This window comes from Aythya fuligula, chromosome 2 (genome assembly GCF_009819795.1).
Source record: "Aythya fuligula isolate bAytFul2 chromosome 2, bAytFul2.pri, whole genome shotgun sequence".
Classification (NCBI taxonomy): domain Eukaryota; kingdom Metazoa; phylum Chordata; class Aves; order Anseriformes; family Anatidae; genus Aythya; species Aythya fuligula.
This window is the reverse complement of record NC_045560.1, coordinates 102838271-102862623: the sequence shown is the minus strand read 5'-3', so window position 1 is coordinate 102862623 and position 24353 is coordinate 102838271. Positions and strand designations below refer to the sequence as shown.

The window sequence follows — 24353 nt, the reverse complement described above, 5'->3', positions numbered from 1 at the left end:
ATCGCTGAGCAGCACTGGCACAGCCTCTCCAACCCCCACCCCCATAACTATTTTGGAGGTGGGAGGGAACATTGCCCGGGCAGCTGACCTAAACCAACCAAACGGATAGCCATATCATGTGGTATCAATAAATGTGGCAGCAACAAAAGTGCAAAGGGAGAAAAGTAGTGTATGCAACTTGTTATGAATAAATCTGTCCTCCCAAAAACCAGCTATGTGTATCAAGGCCCTGCTTCCCAGGAAGTAGCTGAACAACAGTGGTTGATGGGAAGTAGAGAATTTTTAGTTTTTTGTTTTTCTCGCTCTGTGCTTCTACATAGCCCAGCCTATCCTTGTTCATTTTTTTTTTCCTTTTTTTTTCTTTTTCCTTTTTTTTTTTTACTTTCTTTTATTTCCTCTTCCTGTTCACTTTAATTAAATTATCCTTGTCGCAAGTCATGAGGCCATGAGTTGTTTTTTTTTTTTGGTGGTGTTTTTGTTTGTTTGTTTGTTTGTTTTGTTTTTGTTTTTGTTTTTCCCTCTTGTCTCCTGGAAGGGAGCTAGATGACAGAACTTAGCTGTAGAAGTGAAAAGAAAGGAAAAAAAGTGCACACAGGCAATTTCAGGTGGACGGAGAGGTCACCGTGTGTCCAAAATAACATTCTGGTTTGTAATCACCAAACTATGTCTTCTTTCCTTTTCCTATTCAATTTTTGTTTGATATTCAAAAGCCAAAATTGGCAATTTCAGCTAAAATCTAAGTGGAATTCTTGTACCCTATGCAGTCACACTAGCTAACTAAGCAGCTTAATCAGACAGCTGATATAAGGGAAAAATAATGTTCTTTTTGTTTTTATAAACATTATTCACAGGGACATAGAACCTATGAACTACATAAGGGCATATTTCTCTAGTGTAGATCATCATATTCCCTCTGCTCGCATATGGCTATGCTGATTAAGCGGTAGATAAACATATATTGTACTTTGAAATGATCTTGCAGTCTGATGCATTTCAGAAAACACGCCTTTTAGGATGGTGAAAGAGATTGTCAAATGTTTATTGGTTATTATTTTTTCCCCTGAAGGGTTTCACTATGTCCAACATTTTAGAAATAGGAACGCATTTTTGAAACCCTGAAGGAAGTATTCTAATTCCAAAGAATTCAACAAAAAATTCAACAATGAAGGATGTAGGATATGATATCATATGACAGTCCTCTTGTACTCAGCTCTGGTGAGGCTGCACCTCATGTACTGTGTTCAGTTTTAGGCTCCTCACTAAAAGAAGGACATCGAGGCCCTGGAAGGTGTCCAGAGAACAGCTGGTGAAGGGCCTGGAACACAAGTCCTATGAGGAGCGGCTGAAGGCACTGGGGTTGTTTAGTCTGGAGAAGAGGAGGTTCAGGGGAGACCTTATTGCTCTCTACAACTACCTGAAAGGAAGTATCTCACAGATAACTAGTGATAGGATCAGAGTGAATGGTTGAGTGATCAGTGATCAAGTTGCACCAGGGGAAGTTTAGTTTGGAAATTAGGAGACATTTCTTCTCAGAAGGAGTAGTCAGACATTGGAATGGGTTGCCTGGGAAAGTGGTGGAGTCTCCATCCCTGGTGGTGTTTAAGGAAAGGTTGGATGTGGTGTTTAGGGACATGGTTTAGTGGGTGATATTGGCAGTAGGGTGATGATTGGACCAGATGATCTTGGAGGTCTTTTCCCAACTTATTGATTCTGAGATCCTATATGTACTGCAGTGTATGGACAATTACAGCTTAAATCTTCAGTGCATAATTAGATTCAAAGTTCCATATTGATTACAAGTTTTTGTCGTAGTTCTATTCCTCCCTAATGCTCCTTTCTATAATTCTTACATATTTCTTTGTTTTGCATTTTCTATTCCAGATGGTCTGCTTTTCTTTTTTTTTTTTTTTTTTTTTCTTTTTTCTTTTTTTCTTTTTTCTTTTCTTTGTACTACTATTTTGGAAACCTTTTTGAGCCCGGCAATTGAAACATATGTCTTTCAAATTCATTGATGACAAATGTGTATAGAAACAGGAAAAATTAACATATCCATAATTGTTGATCATCCTTTACTTTTGAGAAGCAACAGTAGTTTAGACTATGCACTGGAATGTACAATCATATACAGATTATTTCTTAACCTCAAGGCATGTACAATAAAATCTCTTGCACAGCTGCAAGTTTTGTTCAGCATTATGCAGAGATATTAACTTGCATATTTTTTATATTTCACACTTTTTGCAGCATAATGTCTGAAATCAGAATTGTTCCAAATTGTGTTCCAAAATGCTATTCCAAAATGTGGAATGTTTTAAAATTCTCTATTAAGTGATAAAATTAATGGATTAACAACAAATAGGTTTGCCAAGTAATGTTATTCTATTGGAAAACAGTAACATACATACATGACTGACTCATCAAAATGTTAAAGGCCGAGTTCTGTCCGGAAATATTGCTATGAATGAGGATATATTTACAGGGAAATTGCTGCCATTTCACACTAACAAATTCTAAATGACCTCTCCATTAAAAATATAAAATAAAATCCCTTTTCTCCTCAGTTGTGCAGCACGGTTTCGATGTATATCAGAGAACAGTATCAGTCCTGAAAAAAAGAAAAAAGGAAAAAAAAAGAAAAAGAAAAAAAAAAAAGTGTCCTTGTTTCAGTTAGGACAGAGTTAATTTTCTTCCTAGTAGCTGGTAGAATTCTTAGAATGTCTTAGGATGAGAAGAGTGCTGATAACATGCCGATGTTTTAATTGTTGCAGAGCAGTGCTTACACCAAGCCAAGGATGTTTCAGCTTCACCCTGTCCTGCCAATGGGCAGGCTGGGGGTGCAGCAAGAGCTGGGAGGGGACAGACCCAGAGCAGCTGACCCAAACTAGCCAAAGGGGTATTCCATACCATCTGACATCATGCTAAACAATATATATAGGGGTGGCTAGACAGGGGGAGGAGAGCTGGACTGCTCGGGGTTAGGCTGGGCATCGGTCAATGAGTGGTGAGCAATTGCATTGTGCATCACTTGTTTTGTACACATTATTATTAGTAGTACTATTATCATCATTATTGTTATTATTATTATTGTTATTATTATTTTCCTGTCTTAATAAACTGTCTTTATCTCAACTCACAGGCTTCACTTTCCCATTTCTCTCCCCCATCCCAGAGAGGGAGGGGGGAGGGTGAGTGAACGGCTGTGTGGTGTTTAGCTGCTGGCCGGGTTAAACCACAACAAAAAGAAAGAAATGGAAAAAAAAAAAAAAAAAAAAAAAAAAAAAAGCATGAAAGCTCATATTCGTTGCACAGGCAAAAGTGCTATTGCAGCTTGCAGCTCTGATATTTGCAGTTAAGGTTGAGAGAAAACTTAAACCATGCCATTTTTGAAAATAAATAAATAAATATATATATATATGCATATATATATATATATATATATATATACACATGTATGTCCATTCAAGAGAAAGATTCTTCTTAGCTGGACTTTCTCGCTGTAGAGAAATAACTTACTTCCAAATAACTCAGTTCCTTCTTATAGCGTACATGTATATATTATGAGAATCTGAATATAATTCTTTCCTTTTCATCTAATCATTTAACAAATATACCATGTAACACCATTTAAAGGACTCCATATCAGCATTTGAATGCATAGGGATCTCTTGGTGCCAGCTCTATTCATTTGATTCTGCATATCATCATCCTGTCTTATGATTCTTTCTGTATGATTTTTCCATGTTCCCTGTATGGATCATATTTTCCATCTTTGTCAATATATTCCATTATTGTATACATTTTTTTGTGCTGTGGTTTTCAGTGAAAATATGAAATGGTGTAGGTCCCATGCTTCTTGATGAATTCCAATGCTTAACAATATTTATCATTTATATATCATTTTTTCCATTTTTCCAGCAATCTTATTGAAATATTCAGAACTGAATAGAGAGAACATTAGAATTAGATCACAGTTTCTGATATCAAAGACAAATTAATTAGCCCACAATCAACTAAACAAACAAGCAAAAACACTTGAGGGATCTTCTTTCTGACTTACCCAGATCTGACTCAGATCTGACCATCAGACATCATAATCAGTTAGCCTGAGAAATGTGAATGTTAGAAAACACATTCATAACTACCTTATGCCCGTTACATGAAAACTTGGGGTCTGGCAGTATTGCACAGAACATCACATATCACATATTAATTATGTCATAACTAAATCAGTCATATATAGAAATATATTTAGAATAAAATATGTATATTAAGAGACATGAAAATTAATGCTTTAAAATAAACTGAATTTAACAGATTAATTTCTGTGTAATTAAGATTTTGTTTTGTTGTGTTTTGTGTTAGTGTTTGTTTTGTTTGTTTGTTTTCGTAGTGGGGTTCTTCCCCTAATCACTAAAGAATTTATGGCTCTAAGAAATGGCTTCCTAGTCTCAGTGGTAGGATCTTGTATCATTAACCTGCAATGTAATCTGGCTGCAGCTGGCTGATTGTGAATTATTCTCCCCATGGAAGGGGAATCTTTAGTGCTGCTCAACCCCAAGAACATGTTCAGTACACAAAGCCCATGACTCTGAGACAGACTTCTGTTTTAGATAAGGAAAAGAACAGAATGGTTCTTTGTACATCCTACCACAACTATTAGCTTTGTGGATAGATTTTTAGAGCCAGAGTATGTTATAAGGAGATGAATTCCTGTATAAGGAGTAGAGACTCTGAGTGAATACCTGTCTCTGATTTTACCCTTAGCGTACAGGAGGCTTTGATGCAACTCTTTAGTAGAAGGGAGGATGCAAAGAATGCTAACTACCCTGATGTCACCTTATACACCTCTAAAACTACTTCTATGTCCAGTGGAGATTCTGTTGCACTGTTTCTGCTTCTCTGTGGCCCTTATAGCTGTTTGATGTGTGGAGTCCAACCATTGCACAAGTAATATTCACTCTAGCACAGGACAGTCAGTACAACAGATACAACTTCACCGAATCCTTTCAGTGCTGAATAAAAACTTCAGTGATACTATAGCTTAAACTAACCTTCTAAAGATGACAATGGTTCTTATAAAAATCAGAGTGTTCTGCAGAAAGCTGTATTTGTATATTTGAAAGCTATATTTGTATATTTAAGAGAGAAGACAGACAATGAGAGGCCTTTCTATGTGTTTATTTTTTTTAGTCCCTCATCTTTAATCTGACATGATGTACTTCTCAACATCCTTGTTCTCAACCTTATTTTTATTTACAACATTGTGTGCTGATAGCAAAATTTATTTATAAGTTTTATTTCTGAGCAGTATGAAACAAAGACATCTGGAATATAGAAGTTCTGAATTGAAAAAAGAATACATATATATATACACATATATATAAATTTAAAGTATCTAATATTTTCATTGTTATCAGATCTGGAAGGGAAGATGACAGGAAAAACTGCTTAGTTTATAAATCATTAGCGGAGCTCCAGAGAGACAGCTGTCATGCAAAATACCAGAGCTCAGAAAGAGACTTCAAAGTTTTTGCAGTATTGTTCCCTTACATCTGATCCATAAAAAGAACAATTAGAACTCAGAAGTAATCTGCACAACACTTCCAGACGGAAAGAGTTGTGTTATGGCTCCAAATAGCAACTGTATTAACAAATTACTATTATACCATGAAACACAACAAATGAAGGAAAAAACTCCTAATTCTTTGCTCAACCTATTGAAGACAATATCATTACTAGTTATTAATACACAACCTGACAGATGAAATCTATCATTCTTTTTACTCAAATAGATCTATCCATTCACCTCTGACATTGTTCTAGCTGCTACAGAAGATTCTGGCTACTTGTCACAGTGGAAATTCTCTTCTGATACAGCTGCATGTCTGAGTTTTCTATAGGACAATAAGGTATAACTCTGGTACAATGCCTATTGGCAATTTTTGTTATCATAAAAATTCTCAGCTGACCTTTACTTCTGAGATGGCCTCAATCAATTTCAGCTAATCTCCCTGTTCACCTGCTAAGGGCAGAGTTTGAAATACAGTTTTTAAACAAATATGAATATGGTAGGTTTTGGGGGGAGTGGGTGTATTTCCTATTTTTATTACTTCTTCCAATGTTGTTGCTTTGCCTGTTTGTATAGAAGGTCCATAACATGTTATAGAAGCCTGAAAAACAGAATCTCAGAAAACTGTACTGGACTTAATTCATAGCTGAACAGAAGCAACATAGACATTAGAGAGGAGAAAAAAAAAAAAAAAAAAAAAAAAAAAAAAAAAAAAAAGAAGAAAACAAAACTTGGCTGATACAATTGATTTCAACTAGATTTTATTTTATTTTATTTTATTTATTTATTTATTTATTGATTTACATAACTGAAATCTGCCCAGGAAAAAAATTATCATTTTTCAGAATGCAGGATTTGATTTTTTTCCAATAAGCCTTCTTTTGATATATTCATGGGATTCCTCAAATACCTCTGAGGGCAAAATGTGAAGTGAATTCACTTATCTGAGAAAAAATATACCACTGATATCATTGCCTAGAGAGCTATTAAGGAAAAACAAATAAATCCCAATAGCAGAACCATTCTGAAGGGGAAAGAAACTCCAGAGAAATAGTGTTTTCTTGCACATACAGCATATTAAAAACACAAGTTATCTCAAGGACTTCAATTGATTTGATTTTTCTGTGGTTGGTTTAACTCAATATTTCAAGGTCCTTTCTTCTTTATTATGTTGCTCTTTGCTTCTTTATTATGATTTTATTTTGAAATATTATGACGAAAAGCACTGTTTTGAGCATCTTATGAATATACAGGAATACAAAATAGCATTTGTATTTTCATATGACCTCGTTATTCCCTAGGTTAAACTGATCTTTGATGGCTCTTATCCCTTTCACCCTTCTTCCTTCCCTCCCCACATGCCCTTGTCTCACAAACACATTAAATAATTTCAGAGAAACACAACTCAAAACATTAGTTACTCCAGTAAAATAAGTGAAGATATTCAGAGTTCTTGTGAATGGTGTGTGATTGTAATTCATTTATGAGGTGTGAAATCTGGGATCAGCTTCTCCTGAGTAATGCCTTGAGCAACTTAGAGAAAGAAAAGGAGAGAAATGCACTGAAAATTATCTTTTTTTTTTTCTTTGCAGGTCTTTGATTCTTAACTGTTGGTCTATGACCTAGTCTCAAGATACATCATGCGAGGAGGTGTAGAAGGAAAGTGTCAGCTCCTTTAAGAGTATCAAGAACCTTTTTCAGTTCAGCAAAGGAAATATCAAAGGAGGAAGCCACAAACAAGAACATAAAGGTACATAAACGCGACTGGCAAAAGGCAAGGGAGAAAGTGATGGGAACCAAACCTGGTCAGTCTCACTCATTGATGAGGTCACAGGAGATTGTAACAGCATTTATTCCAGTGAGGTTACATGCTCAGGGAACTTTGTCAAAAGAAGAAAGGAAAAAAATACACACAGACATGACAAAGCAAAAATGGAGGTAATGACAAGAAACAAACCTCCCCACACTAATTGGTGGGCTATCAAGAAACTACAAGTGCCAATTCCAGGAAGATCAACATGGACTTTTCAACCGCTAAGGTTGTAAACCAGGGACACCTGGACTGGGGTGGTGGTTCTACCCTACTGGGCAGCTGAACTCCACTACAACTGCTCTCTCACTCCTCCTCTTCAAAGAAAAAGTGGGAGAAAATACAATGGAAAAGTCTCAAGGGTTGAGATAAGGACAGGGAAATCATTCAACAATTATCATGATGGGCAAAAAAGACTCAGCATAGGGAGATTAATATAATTTATTGCCTATCACTAGCAGACTAACACTGAGAAATTAAGTAATACAGAAACCTTTCCCTCATCCTCCACCTTTCCCCTCATCTACTCTCTTGTACCTCCTCCCCCCAAGCAGTGCAGGGGAACGAGGAATAGGGGCTGCAGTCTGTCTCTAATGCTTTGTCTCTGCCACTCCTTCACGATCACCCTCTTCCCCTGATCCACATAGAGTGCCTCCCATGGGATGCCAGTCCCTCCCAAACTGATCCTGAGGGGGCTGCCCACAGGCATCAGACCTTCAAGAACTGCTCCAACATGGGTCTGTACCACAGGATCCATCCCCCAAGAGCAAACTGCTACAGCACAGTCCCCCACGGGCAGCAGCTCCCCCCAGACCCCCTGCTCCTGTGTGGGCTCCTCTCCGTGGTCTGCAGCTCCGGCCCGGGGCCTGCTCCTGCAGTGGTTCTCCATGGGCCGCAGCCTCCTCCAGGCCACCTCCACCTGCTCCACCGGGGGCTCCTCCATGGGCTGCAACGTGGAGATCTGCTCCATGTGGGACCCATGGGCTGCAGGGGGACAGCCTGCTCCACCAGGGGCCTCTCCACAGGCCACAGGGGAACTTCCGCTGTGTGCCTGGAGCACCTCCTGCCCTCCTTCTTCGCTGACCACAGGGTCTGCAGGGCTGGTTCTCACTTCTCCCTCTCTCAGCTGCTGTTGTGCAGTAGATTCCCCTTCCCCGCCCCCCCTTCTCCTTTCTATTAACTATGCTCTCGGTGAGGTGCAAAGAACATAGTTTACTGGCTTGGCAGGTCTCTTCAGAGCTGGCTGAAACTGTCCCTTATCTAACATGGGGCATCTTCTGGGCTCCTCACAGAGGCCACCCCTGCAGCCCCCAGCTACCAAAATCTTGCCACATGACCCGATAGAACTGGAAGGCACGTGAGAGCTGGTAGAGCTCTGGACATCTTTGAGAGGGAAGGAAGAGCATGGAGGAACAATGAGGCTGGAGGCAGAAAAGAGTATAAAATGGGGCCAACAATTGTGTATGAAGCATGCATGAGAGATGAGTGTGCAAGTGCTGTCTGTGGTGCTGTGTGTATGCAGAAGGGTCTGGGATATGGGCAGGGGTGCCAGGTGGGTATAATGGCCGTGTTTGGGGTGTGCATGAATTTGTGTGTGCTGTTGAGCCTGGAGATCTCGAGTGTGTGCTCTCATCAGGGACCTGCTATCTCTGCTGGCCTAAGATGGGGAAGAGATGGCTATCTATGTTTTATGTGGGTCCTGGGCGTAGGCATTGTTGAAGGCAGATTTCTCTGTGGCAGACTGTGTGACTGGCCATGTCACTGTCCCATACATGTCTGCATGCCTCTGGGACAGATTCGCAGCTTTGCTGCTGCAAAGGGGACAGTGGCAGCCAGATGTACCTGCCTGGGCAGAGGCAGTTTTCTGGGCATCAGGCTGGGCCTCAAAAACCAGGCAGGAGGGGCCTTGGCCTGGGCACAAGAAGCTGGAGCAGTCAGTCACATTCGGAGCAGTCAGTCACATTCTTAACATCACTGAACATGCCTTGGCTATAATGGTGCCTGAAGTATTTTTCCAATAACTGAGGACTGTCCTAAAACAAAGGTGAAAATAAATGAGGTGCTGAAGTGAAATTGCTTCTCATGTCTGAGAAAACATTAAAGGGTGTGGCTAAAACTGTGCATTTTTCTATTTTCTTAGTCTGTTTCTTTGTTTTTAATTTCAGCAGAGTGTTTCTAATAGTTAACCAGGTAGCATCCTTCACAGATTTTCTGAAAAACAATGAAAATAATTAACACTTTTTAGTGCCATTCATTCAGCTTTTATATATGACACTTTACTTTTTGTAAAGTCATTTGCTTAAACTGCTTCTAATATTCTGTAAAATCCTCTGTAATGGATGTGGACACTATGCAGAGTCTCTGACAGAGTCTGCTTGATCAATAAGATCAAGACTGATGATAAACTTTACTGTATGACATTTCCTAATGCATTTTTAAAAGGCTGAAAGCTATCAAAGTGGCTTGAGGATTGCACTATTTGTTCTTATTATTTTTAGAATGTCTCTCAGATTTATAAAGAGATTTTTGTCTCTTAGATTGTTCCATTAATATTTAACAGTTGTATTATGTGTCAAAGCTATGAGGCATTTTGCACTTGGCTTCAGAGTGTTATGCAATTCCCGCAGAGGTCTCATTTATACGGTACAGGTAGAAGAGGATATTTCTTCCCCTAGAAGTTTAAAAAATAAAAAATTAAAATTAACTGTGACACCTAATACTCTCCAAGAACCACAACAACAGAGGTAGTAGAATAACATGTCATGCAGGACTGAGCAAACTGTGTAGGGGAGGTGGTACGCAAAGGTCAGCTTCCTCAGGCAAGGTCAGAGCTAAAATAACTTTGCCATTCAGCCTAACCTCCCTATAGGGATATTCCTGGGGTCACTTCAAAGGCAGCAGTACAAATAGTCCTATGCAGAAACCTTCAGTGTTTCACCCTCTACTGCTGGAAGTACAGTCAGCAGCAGTGTGAGTAGCCCCCAGGCTACCAGTTAACCTGGCTTCCCTTGCAGATGGTGTCCCCTCGGCAGAGCATAGGGATGAGACCTGTCAGATGTTTGTGCTGTGGCTGCCTGATGCAACTACAGCGCTCCCTGTGTTTCAGATTATGGCTTCTGCTAGCTGTCCATCGCTTGGTGGGGTAAGCCCAGCAACTGTAATCACTGAGCGGAGTCTGTGCTGCTCTGATGGTTCTGGAGGATGTCTTTTTATCCTTGCCTCAGCAAGCCTGTTCAGAACAGTTTTTGAAATTGCCTTTGAAGTAGGCAAAGAATCACCTTTTTTTTTTTTTTTTTTTGGAATTACCCACTAAAATAGTGGGATGGAATACAATATTCAATGCATACTTCACTGATCAATAAATAAATAAACAAATAAATGTAGGACACTGAAATGGGTAAATGCAGCTTAACGTGTGGAACACAACTTTCTTTCAAGGCTGAAGACATTATTGCAGGTTCCTGAAACGGGATCCTAGTGGTGCAACAGGAGGTGCCAATCACGTATTGGTACTCGTTTTGTAACTTTGACACAATATTCCTCACATAAAACAACTGGATAGATGATAGATAAATAAATAAATAAATGAACCTATAAGTTAGCACTTGTGGTTAACAGCTGTGTTCAGTAAGTGGTCATATCAAACAGAGGCTATAATTGTCAAACTGGGTGCCTCAATTACACTTTGAGGTGAATCCTTCCTTCCGGCCCCTCTCCACTCCCCAACTTCAAGGACGTAAGTATAACCGTATAACCAATTTCAGTAGAAATGCAAGTACCTGTACAAAGCGTTGCAGACTAAACTAGAAATATTCTTCTAGAGCCCTGAAATAAGAACAGAATATTAAGATATTTCTTCTAGGCATCTCTTGTAGTTCATGCAGCACAAACCAGCTTAGAAACTCAGAATTAGCTTCCTTAGAGCAACCTATGGAAGAGACACTGTCACAGGTAGATGCATTTATATCCTGTATCACCTTGCTTTCATTCTACTTTACCCAGAGAAGCTGTGGATGCCCCATCCCTGGAGGTGTTCAAAGCCAGGTTGGACAGGGCCTTTGCCAGTCTGATCTAGTGGGAGGTTTCTGTGACTATGGCAGGGGGTGTGGAACTGGGTGATCTTTAAGGTCCCTTCCAACCTAAGCCATTGCATGACTCTCTGATTTTATGATACTTACCTTTTCTGCACCTATATACCTCAGTGAATGATATATGAATTTTCACAGTGACAAATCACAAAGGAAAACCACACCTGATTAAATCAAGACACAGTTGTCACATTTTTCATTAAATTTCTTTGTACAATGTAGTCTGTTACTTGTCACAGTAGTGTTTGGGAGCTACTCTGTTGGAAAAGGGCACTATTTGTAAGCATGAGCATCCTATCATGCTCTCCATTATTCAGACCCAATCCTATGAGGATAAAACTGTTCAAAATATAACTCAGGACTTTTGTCTGTGAAGATAACTACAGAGTGAAAACTTTTTTCCAGGATCTGTACTGAAAATTAATGTCTCACTGTACTGATGAAATAGATAAATATAAAGATGCTCTAACATTGCTGATTATATACCACATTTGATTTTATTTTTGTACTTTCTTGCACTTTTTATCTGATTTTGTTTGTTTGTTTGTTAGTAGATTAGAGATGACTGGTTTTTCACTATAATTTCAAACCCTCCTTCTCTTTCCTATTATTTCTTTCTTTTTTTTTTTTTTTCTTGCAACTTCTGTTTTCTGTTTCTATCCCTTTAGCTCTGCCTTTAACTCAGTTTTTAACTTCACTTATGCCCCTCCACCACCCAATCACCCACCCATTTTTTTTTTTTTTTTTTTTTTTTTTTCCTGGACAAACACGTTTCTTCTTGTGCTTACTTTTGTCCATCAATTCAAAATTGAACTTGAACACCAAAGAGCTGGAAGCAGTTAAAATACAATAACTATAAAGTTATGGTTATAACCATAAAGTACTATACTGTCTATGCCAGGTTTTCTTTTACAGAAACACAAGGAAAAGCATCAGCTGGCAGAGTGGATTACACTCTTATTGTTGGATGACTCCTCTTAACAAGTGTTTTTTCCTATTGCCTGTTTCTCTAGCTCAGTAAGAGCAACAAACCTTATTCTCCTTATTTCTCCCCCTTTTTCTCACTATGACATCTGTGTCTCATTACAAGCAGCAGACAGTCCACATACTAGTTTCTTTGTCCATGCAATTGCAAAACTAAAGTTGCTTGCAGTTCTTGAACATTTGTTGGTTTCTCCAACCAAGTTCGCCCTCTGAACCTATTCAACTCTTCTTGTGTGTTACCTGTTCAGTTCTGTTACTAGCATTGTGACCTCTCTCTTTACCCTCCTCTTCATCTTCCTCTTCTCCATGAATATTCATGGTAGAATGATAGGGAAGATGTGTTATGATTCAATGTCATTTCCTAGTTTATTTCTAGAAGGAAAAGACTATTAACTCCAGATACTCGTGTTCTTCCTGAAGTTTATCTGTTTGACAATAGGGACTATGAATGCCAGAACCCATCTGAAATCAAGCCTTCCTTCTTACCTTTTCCTTACCTTTCCTACAAATCTAAAAATTGTTAAAGCACTGTCTCTCTGGCATGTGCATGCAGTTTCAGTGCTTGTCCTGTGCATCAGTTGCAAGGCCACATAGAAATAAGATGGAAATGCAAATCTGTACAAGGCTTTGAAAACATAAAGTCATATGCAAGCACTAAGTGTGATTAAGATGACTATTAGTGACCCTAAATACTGTGTGATTTTTTTAGGGCAGAACTGTGACTAGTTTGACATATCAAAGGGAAGTTAGCCTATATTTGAAGCTCTACTTTAACTAAGTCAATTTCACACCTGCTCCCTTTGTCAGTCCATATGTTTGTCATCAATGAAAAATCCTCTCCACATGAGCATTTGCAGTGAGAATGATTATGACACATTTCATTATCTTCAGTAAATTGGATGGTTCAGTCCTTGAACTGCTGAATACCCCACACAGGTCTTGTCCGCATTGCAGACTTCACTCAGTTATAGCATAATTGAGCTGAACTCGTCATATAGAACATGTGCTTCTAACTCTCTTATGGAGAGGAATCTTTTCAGCTGTAGTTCAGAGCATACAGGGATTATTTTTTCCCATATCTATAAAAAGAGTACTTATTTGTATACCATTTTAAGTCAATGGAATTCAACAATTAAAGCAAGTAATTAATATAAACCCTTATCTTTTTGTGATTTCTTAAGTATAGGTTACAATTTCTAAAGCTGCAAATTGATTATTATTATTATTATTATTTTAATCCAGAAGATTCTCTTCACTGAATAAATCTATTTCTATTTTACCTTGAAATAATTATTACCTTATTTATTTCTATTCGGAAGTGATAATTGTACCTGACAACATTTGTTACTGTATTACAAAGCATTTATCAGTTTAAAACACATCAAGGGCTTCTATGTAATGGAGCTACAGGAAGTTGAATCAAAGTAAACAGTCCTTTTCTGAATTTCACTGTTCCTTTTATTTAGCAAAGTCCAGAATTCAGTATTCTCAGGGTGTTTCAGAAATTTAGAGCTCTACCTGGGATTACTGCTCACAGTTCCCATGCATTAGTATAGAGAATACAATATACTTTATTGGTATAGTGAACATTCAATACAAACACTTATAAAACATTATGAATTATATATGGAATAATACAAAATAGCTTTTTAACAGAAGATGCTTTATGGTACTAATTTTTCTTCCAAAATTCATTCCTTCTGAAGTGGAGAATATCAGTTAAGACAAAAGATTTAAACTTACAGGATCCCATATAAACACATCTCTCACTGATCTTTCAGAGGTGAGCTGGCAGTCTCTGGAGTGTGACCACAACACATAAGGTATGTGTCACCTTGTGACACTTGCTGGATTGATTTCTTCAAGTGTGGTAGTTTGAGGAATACCTATTTTATGGTTCCCAGTGCAGTTTAGAGATGAGAGAGACTTTGAGCTGCCAGGTGCCAAAGGCAGGAGCAGAACTTTAAATTTCAAGTGGACTTTTTTACTGGAATAAACACACTCACAAATTTAAAGGTACCTTCAGGTGGTTATATCTTAAGACAATAGCATGAGCATGTAATTTTTTATAGAAAACAAGATAAAGATGGAGTACAGATTTTTCAGCTGAAACCAACTGTTATCAATTGTTACTTGGCTTAAAAATACAGGAATTGAAAGGGGGGCTTGCTTAGGTTTTGATCTATGTTTTGATTTTTCTTCTTGTCTTAGTAATATTTAAGAGTTTCTAAACAAGAAGGGTCACAAGGAAACATCTAATTATTTCCTATCTGTAGAAAATGATTGTTTTAGATTTATAATAAACCCCCTTCTTCTCCCTACTCTCACAGATACTATATGTAATACAATCACACTAAAAAGACAATTCATATGTTGTGGGATTGCCTAAGTGTTTCACATCACTTTTTAATCAGTAGAATATTAACCACAGCAATTGATGCATTATGATTCAGATTGGGTCTTGGTTGAGAGAGAGAGGGAAGTGATTTTAGATTTTAATGAGGAAGCCTTCAGCATTTGAAGGGCAACTTGTTTATTATAAGGTCTGCAGTATCATGAACAATGTGAATTAGATTTCAAAAAAAAAGGGTTCTTTTCTCAAGTTTCAGTAAGTAAAACAAAGAATGATGCATCATGTTGTTTTGCAAAAAACTCAGTTTCTCAGCTAGACCTTGATTTATAAGGCAAGACAAACATGAGTACTTCTATCAACCTTATCACACACACACACACACAAAACTAAACAGATTACTAGAGAAACTGAAGAAAACCAAGAAACTGAAGAAAACCATGAAAAAAAAAAAAAAAGTTTCTTTTGCTAGTTTGAAATACGAATGCAGATATATTCCATTAAATACGTAAATATATCAGGTCTATTTTCTAGCCCTTCCTCTGCTAGTAAGGCTTACCAGAAAAACAAAACCAAAAACAAACAAACAAACAAAACATATATTTAAATACAAACTCCAAGCTATTGCCACGATTCTCAAATGTCCTTAGAGGAACAATGCATGACTAGTGATGATCTATATCACATACGTTATGAAGAAATAAACTTGTTCACAATATTATGTCTTCAATGACATTTCTACTGAACAAAGTTCTCAACACCTTCCTGATATTTTGAGAGAATATTAGTTAAAAGATATTAACATTTTGGTGTGTAGACATTATTCCCTGCATAGATTTATATTTTCTTTCTGAAAAAGATTAAAAGTAACCAAGCTGTTTTGGAATAATTGCCTTAGGTGACTTGGAAATTAAACTGGCATTCAAATTTTAAAGAAAAGGCACAGCATGGAAGCTTCCAGGGTGGAGCATAGCTTCACTACATAGAAGTTCCCTAGGTATCCAGCCTGAGATGTTAATCACACTGGGGGAACCTGGTATGGTGACTCTAAGAGGAACATTACGGAGCATGGAATAGAGTGGAGGCACTGTGATAAGATGGGAACTTGATTATTCTTGTGCACACCAAGACTGATAAGCTGCACATTTGCTAGCCTGAGCCATTTGCCTGTCATGTTTCTGACAAAATGTTGTACTTCAGTGAACTTTTCTCATTATAATATCATTATAATGCCAAAACACACCTCCATCCCAAAAGCTACCTGCCTCCAAGGTGTGACCACCCCTCACTGAGCATGTGCCCTGAATTTCTCAGAGCATATACCTTTAAAAACAAGAAAACTTTTCACCAATCATAACCAAGATATGCGTGACTAGAGTCACTCAAGCTCCACCTAAAAGATAGAAAATAATGTAAATTGGCTTAAGAGACTGGAGATGTTAAGGAAGATACCATTGCAACTTCTGGGATCAGTCGACAGGCTGAGTCTCTCCCCCACCCCACCCCACCCCCACCTCCACCTCCCCATTGGGACACCTTTGGGCAAGATTTGAACCCTTGGTTATACCAAGTGCCTCCCAGTGAAACAGAAATCTCTATAGAGTTGCTTTATACCTTTTAATGCATTTATGGCCAGTCTGTGTTATTCATGCTTTTGGTATCTGTATGTGCTTTGCAGACAGTGAATTTATCACAGGCAATCCAAAGAACCTGTGTACCAGTTGCTTTAATAAGTTGCACTACTTATTAAATCTAACCATGATAGTTCTCACTGAACATGACCAAACTCTTCAAGTGTGGCTGTGGTAGTTCATGGAATGTGACTAGATTGAGGGTGTATTACGTTATTTGTGAAGCCGTAATCGTGATAGTTCAGTACCTTGAACACAACTGGACTTAAAATGGCTAATTGATCATCACTCCCAATTACTTTAACCTTTAACACAACAGCTGTAAAGAAGACATAGAATATAATTAATATGGTGAGGGAGAAAAAAAAAAAAAAAAAAGAAAAAAAAAAGTGAAAATAAAGTTAGGGAAGACTAAATGAGAATTATGTCATCAAAGTTGAAATTATGGAATGGGATAGAAAGACGGGGAATGTGAGATCTATGAGTAAACTACTCCCATGCAGAAGCTATCAACCTTAGTTGCCATTATAAAAATGCAGCAGAAGCGGTTCAGAGAACAAAGAATGAAGATTTATTTTTTAATTTTTTTATATATGTACAAAATTGCACTGGAATATAGTACATTTTAGAATTCCTCAGGTGCATGTCCTTAAATCTTAACAGCTGTTATTTATTCACATCCTATAAGAACTCATCTCTACTATGAAATCTAAAATCTTTGTAAAAGAGTTAGGGCTTTAATTCCTGAAATCTATTACAGATGTACTTCCTAAATGATGTTTGGTTATATTTAAAGATTACCAGTTAACATTTTAAAGTCATTGCTTAATAATTTTTAATTCATTTGCTAATCGTTGTAATAAAATTAATCATGATGAATTGACTTGGCAATAATGAGGTTGCAATAAGTGCTTATAGAGTATTTATAGTGTAAAATCAGCACTGAGGGTTGAATGTTTTCTCTGTAAATTCTTTTTTATTGGTGACATATAACAGTTCAGTAATCAGAGAGAAGAATGGGTTTTATATTCTCTTTGACATTATTCTACATTTAGGAACTTTTATTTAGAAATGGTAGTTTTGCATATTCTAAAAACAGCAAGCTTTTTCAGAACTGGAAGTAGTAAAGAAAAGTTTTTGAGAGGAAATCATATTCATAGAATCATAAAATCATTAAGGTTGGAAAAGACCTTCATAATCATCTGGTCCAACCATCACCCTGCTACCAATATCACCCACTAAACCATGTTCCTAAGTACCACATCCAAACTTTCCTTAAACACCCCCAGGGATGGAGACTCCACCACTTTCCCAGACAACCCGTTCCAATGCCTGACTACTCTTTCTGAGAAGAAATGTCTCCTAATTTCCAAACTAAACCTCCCCTGATGCAATTTGAGGCCATTCCCTCTGGTCCTGTCACTGGTTATCTGTGAGAAGAGGCTGACGCCCAGCTCCCCAGACCTTCCTTTTAGGTAGTTGTAGAGAGCAATGAGGTCTCCCCTGAGCTTTCTCTTCTGCAGACTAAATAACCACAGTTCCGTCAGCCACTCCTCACAAGACTTGTGTTCCAGGCCCTTCACCAGCTTCGTAGCCCTTCTCTGCACATGTTCCAGGGCCTCAATGTCTTTCTTGAAGTTAGGGGCCCAAAAGTGAACACAGTACTTGAGGTGCGGCCTCACTAGAGCTGAGTACAGGGGGACAATCACCTCCCTGGTCCTGCCGGCTACACTATTTATATAAGCCAGGATGCTGTTGGCCTTCTTGGCCACCTGGGCACTCTGCTGGCTCATGTTCATGCAAGCATTGACCCCAGTTCCTTTTTGAGCCACTCTCACCCAAGCCTGTAGCATTGCATGGAGCTGTTGTGACCAAAGTACTGGACTCAGCACTTAGCCATGTTGAACCTCATCCCACTGGCCTCTGCCCACTGACCCATCCCATCAGCATTCTTCTCATCCTAAATCACAGCACCATACCAGCTACTTGAAAGACAGTTATCTCTATTCCAGGTGATACCATGATAGGAGGACACTACTGACACTAAATAAAGTCCCAGGCAATTTGAGGAATATTCACTCCACTGTAAAGGAAGCAGTAAATTAAAATATTACAACTTTCGAATGGTGATACCATTCTACCTCTGGTCTTCATACACTTTTGTCTACAATGCAATGTGATGAAGTAACTTCTAATAACTTCTTTTTAAATAATATAAAAACTTTCACTTTCTAAATAATATATAAAATAAAATACCATGTTTTGAAAGAAGTTATCTGTTTTGTTCAACTTGTTTTATGTACAGAAAACCTTAGATAGAAATTGACTGTGACTTTTCTTCTTCAAATAATGATTCTTAATGTTTTTGTTTTGTTTTGTTTTGTTTTGTTTTAATGTATACCTGCAATATCCAACTCTGTATGCTACCACATTAATTACACTTCATTATAATTCTTTTTAAATATATATTTGGTAACTCTTCTGCTTTGGAGAAACTGATATACATAAATCTTAACTACTATTTCATGTAAAGAGTCCTGAATTTGAAAATAACATCAGTGTATGGATCCAGTTTTGTATCATATTACACTCAAATGGAACAACCTGCTTATTCTGCTGGAAAACAAAAGACTACCTACTGCACAGAAAATTATAGAAAATAGACCTGATAAAATGAGGAAAACAAATTTTCATAAAGATTGGAAATATTAATTTTGCTCCAATGCACAAATTTTATAAACATTTTATTCAGTTACAAAAAAAAAAAAAAAAAAAGTTATGAAAATACATGAGAAAAAAGTCCTAAAAATTGTCATACATTACTTACTTAAAATGAATTTAATAATGCTAATACATTTAATCCATTATGTAAGCAATGTCAAAAATTCCAAACAAATTTGTTTTGAAGCTTTGTGTGCTTTGTGTTTTTGTTTGTTTTTTGAGTATAAACCTTTAGAAGCAAATGGGCTGGGTGGAGTAGAGAGGAGAAAGACAATAGATTTTGTAATTTCAGACACAGCTAAGATGAAATCATACGTATCAATGAAAACATGTCATACCCATAATAGGAAAAAAAAAAAAAAAAAAAAAAAAAAAGAAATGAAAAAGTTGCTAAAACTTATTTCAGGATTATTTTTCAGGTACAGTTGAGGACAGTTACAGATATTTATGTATCTAATGTATTTAATAGTTAGAGCCTGTTGAGTACTTAAAAATAAACAAATCTTGCATCTTCTGAATTTTTATCTCATTAGCAGAAGGAGCTTTTCTTTGGTGTATGGGTTTGCCTTTGCTGGCATGGGTTTGCTAATGAAGGGGGCAGGTATTTGCCTGCAGTCCATGGGGAACCCAGGCTACAACAGGCTCTCTTGACAAGAACTGCAGATGGTGGAACTTGCTGAAGCAGTTTTCTTCAGAATGACTGAAGTCCATGGAGGGAATCCAAATGGAACAGGAGAAAAGACTAAAGAGAAATGAACTGCAGAGATGAACTGTTCTGGACTTATCATGACACCCTATTACCTACCTCCCTGTGCTGCTCATGGGTAGAAGTAATGGGAATGAAGGAGTGAAGTTGAGCCTTAAAAAAGAGGGCATTGGTGTTGGAGCAAAAGACAGTGTTTTAGTTTTGGCCTTGCTTCTCATCAACATATTTTAATTGTTATAAATAAACAAACAAATAAATAAAAATTCCCCAAGATAAATTTGGATTGTACATGGTAGTAATCGGTAAGTGATTCCACTGTCTTCATTTTAATAGACAAGCTTTTTCATTTTGCTTTCTCCCCACATCCTATTGAGGAAGTGGAGTGAGAGGGCAGCTGGGTGGGCCTCCAGCAGGCAGCCAAGGTCAACCTATCACAGAGAAGTCCACAGAGCAGTGCTTAAGGAAGTATCTTCTTCACATGTTTTTATGTGAAAAGTATGAGTAAAAGCTAAAGTATGAGTTTGAAAATGGTGGACTTATGATGACTGTTCATTAAGTGATATCTTTGGTAATGGTTCAGATAAAGAAGGATAAGCTGTCTTTCGTATGCATGTGTAGGCATGTGAGTTCATTTTTGTTTGCAAAGAAAGTAAGAGGCAGAAAAGAGCAACCAAGTGATATAAAACAATAAACCACAAAATTCGTTATGAAAAGAAAAAAAAATACTATACATGTCTGAAGAACATTAAGCTGAAATAAGCAGATTTAATTAAGGGAAGAAAGGAAGGGTGCAAATTCCATTGATCATATTGAACAAATAAAAAATCTAGGGATGTGGTGGCTAAAATGTGAATACTTTGTCATAGAACTTGATGGAGCTATAAGATTTCTTAATAAAACAAGAGAACTACTGAATAAAATCTGAAGGACAGTTCCCCAGCCACAAATAACAACAAAGTAAATAATAACACTTTAAATACACTGTGTACCATTCTAGTTGTCATGTTGCAGTCACAATATACATGTAGAAATAAAAAGAGCAATGCATTAGTATGTACTAGGAAGTCTCATTAAGAGATTCTATTTCTTAGGAAAAAAAAAAAAAAAAAAAAAGGAAACAGATCTATAAGCAATCTTTGATAGACCAACTTCATCCTGGTCTGTATCAAAAGAGGAGTGGCCAGCAGGTCAAGCGAGGTGATTGTCCACTTTTGCTCTGTTCTCCTGAGGTTCCACTTGGAGTCCTGCACCCAGCCTGGGGCTCCCACCACAAAAATAATGTGGATCTGTTAGAGTGGGTCCAGAGGAGGGCTACAAAGTTGATCAGAGGGCTGAAGTGCTTCACCTGTGGAAAAAGGCTGAGAAAGCTGGGGGATGTTTAGCCTGAAAAGAGAAGGCTCCAGGGTGACCTTATTGTAGCTTTTCAATACTTAAAGGGGTTTATAAACCATCTCCATCTTTTATAAAAAAAGATGGAGAACAACTTTTTGCTCAGTCAGATAATGACAGGGAGAATGGTTTTAAATTAAAAGAGGGGAAATTTAGATTAGATGTTAGGAAGACATTTTTCACACAGAGGGTGGTGAGGCACAGGAACAGGTTGCTCAGAGAAGCTGTGGAAGCCCCATCCCTGGGAGTGTTCAAGGCCACATTGGATGGGGCTTTGAGCAACTTGGTCTGTTGGAAGGTGTTCCTATCCATGCCAGGGGGGGTTGAAACTAGATGATCGTCAAAGTCCAACCCAAGCAGTTCTATCATTTTGTGAAATTCAGAGTACCATTTGAAAAACTCTAAAGGTATGGTAGCTTCTATAAGAGCCAGATATGTGTCTTTCGGTTATCAATAAATCTCTATTTATGTATGATTTTTTTTTCCCCCTCTGAAGATTTACATCATCTGAAGATCTTCCTCAGAGAAGCTGTGGCTGACTCATTTAAGCAATGCAAATGAGAAGAAAGAAGAATATCATTTTCAATATTGAAGAATGTAAGTAGTTTGATAGGCAGGAACTGAGTTAAAGGAATCAATTCATAAGGTTACGACACAAAACATAGGAAAGATAATACTAAGCTTGCAGTACCTTATTTTATAATCATCAAAAGTTGTAATTAATATCAGCTATCAGAACTGTATTTTTTTAATTATTATTATTATTTTTTTCCCCAGGAGATTTTAATCTTTGTCTTTGCAAGGGCAGTTTTGATACTTATTTCAAAAAATCGTAGCAAATTTTTGCCTCTCTGAAGCAATTTAAATTTTTAGCAACAGGTACCTCATTCAATAAACAGTGAAAATGATAATTTTTCAAGGATTTTAATGGCAAGAGGTGGAATATGATTGAATATAAGAGTATGATTTTCTGTATCATGAAACAATGCTTGAAAGCTTCTCCTACATAACCAAAATATGTAACCAAAAGAATTGTTAAAAGGTCAGTTATTGAAAAGCAGAGTTGCAGTTTTTCCAACTGAACAATGACATTTTGAAAGGCTATCTACAAAATTAAGCACTGTATACTTAATATAGACACATAACTGTGTGACTATGGCATTTTTTGTTTGCTTGCTGTTAGTGGCAGCAGGAGACCCTTAAAATGGATACTCAAAAGAAACCTAAGGCAAAAAAAAATATATAAATAAAATAAATAATTCTGTCAGGCTTCAATATAATGCTGATATACCATTGATATTGCTAATTTGGCTGAGTACCAACTTGTTCATGACCAACAGTGATATCTTTGCAAAGTACTGTACAGTAGCATTTAAACATAGTACCTGGAAGCAGTCAGCAGGGTACCAGTTGACCTAAGGTAAATCACACCTGACACATCTGATTGCTTTATATGCTGAAATGCCGGGATTTGGGGTGGAGGAATGAGGGAAGAGCAGTAGGTTGCATTTACATTGATTTTAGCAAGGTTTTCAACACTGTCTCTCAGAGTATTCTTGTATCCAAGTTAAGACATTACAGTCTGGATGGATGGACAACTAGATAAAAGAACAGCTTGCATAGTAATGTTCAGATGGTAGCAATGAACAGGTCAACAGGCAGAGTACCCCAGAGGTCTATCCTGGGACTGTTCTGTGTGAAGACTACCAGTCTTGTATCCTGGAGGATGTAGTGGAACTCACTCTTATCAACACTGCAGACAACAACAAGCTGGGGGAACTAGTCAATAAATTTGAGAGCAGGACTGCCATCCAGAATGACTGAGGCAGAGTGGAGGAATGGGCCTATAGAAATCTTGTTGAACTGAACAAATGCCAAGTTCTGCCCCTGGGACAGGCAAGCCTGCCAGAGTTCAAGAAGCATTTGGACAATGCTCTCAGACACGTGTTCTGAGTTCTTTATTTTTCTTATTTTGGGTGGTCTTTTGGGGACCCAGGAGTTGAATTTAATGATTCCTGTGGGTCCTTCACAACTCAGATATCCTATTATTCTAAACCTCTGCAGTGACATGGGCTGAGAAGTACAGATCTGCAGGAAAGGTCCCGGACAATCTGGTAAACAATGAGCCAAGAATGTTCCAGCTTTGTGCTCTCATGGCAAGGACAGCCATCAGCATGAAGAGGAGCACTGCCAGCAAATCACAGACGGGGTTTTCCTCTCTACCCAAAACACATTAGACAACATCTTGAGTACAGCATCCCATCTTGAGCCCTCCTGATATAAGAAAGACATTGTAAAGTGGAACAAGTTTGGAATAGGGCTCTTAGGCTTGTGCACTTGCCCTGTGAAGAGATGATGGGGGACCAGAACTGGCTCAGCCTGGAGAAGAGACAGTTTCAGTGCCACATAGCTGCAGCTATGCCCAGTTTATGAGTTTATGCCCAGTGTCTCTATGGCAAGAAAAAGTATGTCTAGAAAAGAAAAGTGTTTCTCCATGAAAGTAGCCGAGGTGCCCAGAAAGACCCGTGCACTCTCTGTCCTTGGAGTTTTCAAAACCTGCCTGGTTTATAAAAAGCCCCAAGCAAGCTGGTCTGACATCAGAGATGGCCTGGCTCTGAGCAACCAGTGGACTAGATGTTTCTTGAACATGAATTACACTCATCTTCTATGACAGTGACAAAAAGCCAGGACATACTCATTGCAGATTTTGTCTACTAGGTTATATAGCATTTGCCACAGATAAAATTCTGGACACCCTACTTCTGGAACATTTTACTATATTATAAGGTTCTGCCCTTTAAAGAAAGCAACTCATTTTCAAGCAGTATTCTCCTGGAAACCCTTTTGAAAAGTGCATTTCAGTTCTCTTTTTGTGCACTAAGCATGAAAGATAGCTTTTATTTAATTTTAGCACTCAGTGAGCTTCAAGCAGTTCTTATCACAGGCTTAAAAATAATGGAAGCAGGCTTAATCTAAAGCTAATTTATTGTTTATGGAATTCTGTTAGCTGTTGGTAGTCTGCTTTCACTGAGCCTAAAAGGGGATAGTCAATGCATTTAGAATTATACAGGGAAAAAATAAAAAGAGGAAAGAGAAGAGGAGAGG

The 24353-nt window shown here is 37.8% G+C and overlaps 1 long non-coding RNA gene across 2 annotated transcripts in view; it reads left to right on the top strand.

Annotated features, from left to right (window-relative positions):
* Positions 1 to 2972: 2972 nt before the first annotated feature.
* The window catches only part of LOC116485807, a 73535-nt gene continuing 52154 nt past the window's right edge, over positions 2973 to 24353 (top strand). Inside the window, exons 1-3 of one of the 2 annotated variants that reach the window (XR_004252898.1) lie at positions 2973 to 3001; positions 7162 to 7319; positions 21745 to 21843. This is a non-coding gene — a long non-coding RNA (uncharacterized LOC116485807). Of the gene's footprint in view, positions 3002 to 7161; positions 7320 to 21744; positions 21844 to 24353 lie in introns of those variants that run through there. The other variant, XR_004252897.1, reaches the window with a different exon arrangement.